This window comes from Mastomys coucha, unplaced genomic scaffold (genome assembly GCF_008632895.1).
Source record: "Mastomys coucha isolate ucsf_1 unplaced genomic scaffold, UCSF_Mcou_1 pScaffold16, whole genome shotgun sequence".
Taxonomy (NCBI): Eukaryota; Metazoa; Chordata; class Mammalia; order Rodentia; family Muridae; genus Mastomys; species Mastomys coucha.
The window spans coordinates 93,702,169-93,707,526 of record NW_022196898.1 but is presented as its reverse complement, the minus strand read 5'-3'; the positions used below and the strand labels follow the sequence as shown (position 1 = coordinate 93,707,526).

The window sequence follows — 5,358 nt, the reverse complement described above, 5'->3', positions numbered from 1 at the left end:
CCCCCCCCCCCCCGATTCCTGGTACCATGACAGCGTGGGTGTTGTCATCTAGAAGCCAACTGGATCTCTTAGCTCGTGACTCCCTCCTATCTTTGTGGTCAGCAAAGCTTCCGATCTCTCCGACATAACTTCTTCCCCTTTGCCCTTGTGATTAAATCAGGCTCAGTGTTGACACTCCCCCTTGCAGTGCTGGATCCCCGCGCCTCCCTAGGCAGTGGAGTCCTCCCAGTTGGCCACCCATGGGCTTCAGAGGCCCAGTTTTCTCCGTTTTGCTTCAGTTAGGCTCCCAGTCAGAGCCTGACGGTTAATAGGCTGATCGCCTCGCCCTCTCTCACACCAAGAAGCAGCCCTTACATCAGTCACTGTGATGTAAGAGGTCATCTGAGTTCTGGCACATTAGCTACATCTTCTCGTAGGAACGGTCTTAGAGCTCTGGAGAGAACTTACTGAAATTGTTTCGTTGGGTGGCGTGACCCGCCCCTTCACCTTCAACTCTATAGCAAAAAAAAAAAAAAAAAAAAAAAAAAAAAAATGCTACTGAACCACGGACATCCATCTGCCAGCTTCATTTGAAGGACAGTGTTTTAGCTACTGTGCCGAATTCACCGTCTCACCGCGTGCTGACTCCACCCACTGCTGCCGTCCTACTCAGCATAAAATGGCGCCTTCTTGGGAGTTTTACTTTGTCCGTGGTAGCTCCACTTCCCTCGCTGCGCTACAGAGACATTGGCCCTGGTAGTGATTAACCTGGGGCTCAGGACACGACTTCCTTGATTTTTAACCTCTGTCTGCCTTTTTTTTTTTTTTTTTTTTTTTTTTTTTTTTTTTTTTTTTTTTGCCTAGGAGACTTGGGAAATATAAGCATCACTTCTTTGACCTCTTGTCCTGTTCTACAAAGAGATGTAACGAGGGCGTGGCCATCCCTTTTCTTGTTCTGCCGAAACAAGAGCAGTTTCAGGGAGGACAGGCTTATTTTGGCTTATAGTTTGAGTGGAAACCGTCTCTCGAGGGGTCACAGTTGCCGGCATGTGAGAAAGCTGATCACATTGAATCCACTGTCAGGATGCAGAGAACAGACAGGAAGTAGGGCTGGGCTGTAAAACCTCAAGGCTGACCACCCTCCTGCAAGAGACTCACTTTCTCCCGTGAGGTTCTGCCTCCTACAGGTTTCACAGTCTTCCCTGGGTCACCAGCCCAGGACCAAGTGTCCCAACACATTAGCTGAAGGAGACATTTTACCTTCGAACTATAACAAACTGGGGACGCACTGGAAACCAAATGAGTGTCTACCTATGTTCAGCTCGTCCTGCCTGCTCTAAGTGGCACAGACAGTGCCCCTGTGTTCTCCTCTACAGTAAGGATGGCCAAGCTATTTGGCTCTAGTTAGCAGGTCTTGTTAAGGAACTCACAGAAAGAGCTTCCTGCAAAAAAAGGCACAGAAGGAGAGCTCCCTTCCCCCACCATCCTGCCTTCCTGCTTTGTGTGCTGTCCTGCACGTGTGATACCTGGGACTGTCACATGACGGGAGCCCACCAACATAGAGATGCTCTTAGTATCCGATTTCAGCCACTATAATAGAATGTCATGAACTGGGTAATCCGCAAAGGAGACAGGGTTCTTTTCTTACAGTTCCGGAGTCTGGGCAATGCAAGGTCCAGTGGTCACACCTGGTGAGAGTCTGCTTGCCCATGCTGTGTGGTTTGGGGGTATCACATGGGCAGAGAGCAACCATAACACAGAGGGCTTGAACTGCTCACTCCTGCCACCATGATAGTAGGCCTTCTGTAAAGGCTTGTCTCTCAGTGAGTCATCTCTCGAAAGTCATATCCTGCAGCACTGCAGCAGTAGCAAACCATGAGGAGAGGTGACCGAAGATGCTAAGCTATTACCCTGAGCAGCCTGCCTCTCTAAGTGAGGAGATGGGATGGCTGGGGAGTCAGTCAGGTTCTAACTTCTTGTGACTTGAAGCATTCTAAAGGAGGCAATGCAAAGGCTAATATATTAATACCTAGGGAAAGCCGGGCGGTGGTGGCACATGCCTTTAATCCCAGCACTTGGGAGGCAGAGGCAGGCAGATATCTGAGTTCGAGGCCAGCCTGGTCTGCAGAGTGAGTTCCAGGATAGCCAAGGCTACACAGAGAAACCCTGTCTTGAAAAAACAAAACAAACAAAAAAACCTAGGGAAAATAAGTATTTACTAAGACTTGAGTTTTACTTCCTACCTTTTCATATTGGTAGCCCATCGGGTTTTTCCCCCGTGGGCTGGGAAATAAAGTGAGGTCCCATTCGCTCTGTATTTAATGAGAAGAATGTCTCTATGTGAGTCTTCTTGATGCAAGTCTGTCTTGTTCCCCAGGGAGCTTTGCACCTGACACATAGAACCCTTCATTCCATGCTGCTGGCGGACAGATGGACAGATGTATGGACATGACAGATAAGTGCATGAACTAATGCTACAGCACTTACAAAATAACTTCTAATTCATCATCATGTCTGGCAACCCCTTACTTATTCTGCATATCAAAATGGAAAAGAAAAGCAGGCAGATTGTGTGTGTTGGGATTCTGGACTTCTAACCTTAAAATCTTAACCAATGTCAACTTATAGTCTACTCAGAGAGGTCTCAATTAGTGTCCTCCCGGTCCAGAATGGCTTGACCTGCCTATTGCTTTGACAGGATGCTTAAGGATGTTGTAAGACTTTTGTATAGCGTGAATCCCTACCCTACAGAAGATGACGTGTGCATAAGAGATTTTAAGAAAACAGAAGAGATGGTGTTTTTGTTATTCTACCAAGGAAAATGTTTCCCATAACCTGCTTCTATTGAAGCTTCCCCCAACGAGACAATCTGATTTCTGAGTGATCCTGACTGCTCTCTTACTGGAAGAGGGGGATTGACAGGCTTGGGATAGATTATGCTTTGCTGGCACAGTTGATATCACGTGTTCTGTTGTGTGACCCAATATCCCTCAGCTCTAATTAAAACAGTGTGTGTGTATGTGTGTGTGTGTGTGTGTGTGTGTGTGTGTGTACTCTTTCCTCCAAAGTTTTTTATGCACAAACATTATATACTTAAAGATAGAGAGTTCTGTTCCTCATCATTTACTCTATCTCACAGGTTTTCATACTGCTGTGTCCATTCAGAATTTCTGTTGGCTGCCGACTCCTGACCTGGAATGCTGTGAAATGCTTGCACAGTTTGGAGGCAGTAAGAATGGTTCTGGTTTGGGAGCTCTGAGGGGCAATCAGGATTTTTTTCTCTCTCTCTGCATTTTAGTATATGGTTTCCATACCCACTGCTGCTTCCTGCTTCACGTACATCCATGATGATACCAGCCATCAAATCTGTCCTCTAGATAGGAAGCAAAGAAAAGAGGGAGGGAAAAGGCCACGCCCATATTCTGTTCCTTAAAAAGCTTTCCTGGAACTTAACCCTCCAGGTGTTGATATTCCATTGGCCAGAAGTTAATCACGTGAGAACCTGCTAGGGAGACCGGGAAATGTGGTCTTTTTGCTCCTTACTAAGGATGTGGGACAATATGGGATACTGAACAGGAACAATCACTTCATGCCAGGCCTTACCTTCATTTTACTTGTCCAGAGTCAGCTCCAAGATACATTTAAATCACAATATCTGATTTTTGTGGATTTTCCCATAAGCCAGTGTTCCTCCCTCCTCATTTATTAATTATAATTGAATAAGGAAAGCCTGCCCCTTCCTCCTGGGAATACAATTCTTTATTTATAATGATATTGATTCTTCTCTGATCCCTTTAACAGGAGAATGGTCTTTGGAAAAGAAGAGCCATGTGCTTTGTGGCATTACCTAGCTCCCTAAGATGGTTTGAAATAATAATACAGCTCCAAGCTATACAAAATGTGGACACTACCAAGGCTACACAAGCACCCAGCATCCCCACACAGCTCAAAAGTGGCAGGAAAAAAAGGTCAGATCAGGGTAGATCCTCTAACCTAAATTTCTCATTTGGCAAAATATGAACTCATAGTTGGCAGGAAAAAAGGGTTGTTGAGCTTGACAAATATGATTTCTGATCAACAGGATATTAGGTAAAATAACTCACACAAACTAACTTGGCATCCAGTAAATATTTTTGATAGGTTCTGTTGAATGGGCTATCATTCATATATTTCTTGGTCTCTGAGACTTCTGGGTGCCTGAGTTGTTTTGTAAGTCCTTTTTGAAACATGATAGGCCATATAAAATTTAAAAAGATTATGTCTTAGTTACTTTTCTATTGCTTATCAACGCAGCCAAGACAGCTTATAGAAGGAAGGCCTTACAGGTCCAGATGGGTAAAGGTCTATGATGGCAGCGTGGAGGCATTGCAGAGCCGTGATGGCAGTGTGGAGGCATGGCAGAGGAGTTGGAGCAGGAAGCGGAGAGCTCACCTCTTCAAACTGTAAGCAAGAAACAGAGAATGCAAACTCAAACTGGTCAAGTCTTTAAGCTCTCAAAGTTCACATTCGCTCTCCAGCAAGGCCATACCTCCTAAGCCGCCCCTAACAGCACTGCAAACTGGGGTCCAAGTATTCAAAGGCTGGAGACTTTGGGGGTACATCTCATTCAATCCATCACAATCATATAATTAAAAAAAAAAAGATAGGATTTCTGATGAATGTCTGTGGTCTTTGGGTGGGATTTGATGATGGAGTCGTCACTCCTCTTTCTGTTTAGAAAGGCCAGAAATCAAGGCTTGGGAACCTGGCCAATGGTTGTTGGCCGAGCTGTGAACAAAATGGAGCTTGAATCCAGGTCAGCTGGCTAGAGTGCCCATCTGTGTTCGACCTCCGCAATTGCTAGTCAACCCTGGGAAGCGGGTAGGGAGTGGGACAGAGGACATAAGAGGGTTTGAATTATGCGGCCCAAACCTTTAGTCATCTCAGAGGTGTCTACCACGGGACTGACAACTTTTTTTTTTTTTTTGGTTTTTCGAGACAGAGTTTCTCTGTGTAGTCCTGGCTGTCCTGGAACTCACTCTGTAGACCAGGCTGGCCTCGAACTCAGAAATCCACCTGCCTCTGCCTCCCAAGTGCTGGGATTAAAGGCGTGCGTCACCACGGCTGACAATTTCACTTTTAAATTTTAATTTGAAGGGCCAAGTTCACCTCCCCATCGTATTTTGGCTGAGAATCCCAAACGGGCATATGTAAAGAGGGGAAAGCGAGTGGCTTATTGAATAAGATTGTTCTAGAAGTTTGAATCCCGGTTCATATAGTCTTGACCAGAGTGCTAGAGGCTGTTCACATAAGGCTAGCTTCTTCATTTCTTCGAGATCTCCTATTTTCATAGAACATAAGGTTGGACTCCCCGATGTCTCTCGTCCTGATCTGAAATCA

The 5,358-nt window shown here is 45.5% G+C and overlaps 1 long non-coding RNA gene across 1 annotated transcript; it reads left to right on the top strand.

The window, feature by feature from the left end:
- Window positions 1-848: 848 nt before the first annotated feature.
- On the top strand, window positions 849-4,627 carry LOC116094382. Its single transcript, XR_004120076.1, has 5 exons — window positions 849-1,911; window positions 2,357-2,419; window positions 3,119-3,208; window positions 3,781-3,947; window positions 4,273-4,627. It is a non-coding gene; the product is annotated as an uncharacterized LOC116094382 (long non-coding RNA).
- Window positions 4,628-5,358: the final 731 nt, after the last annotated feature.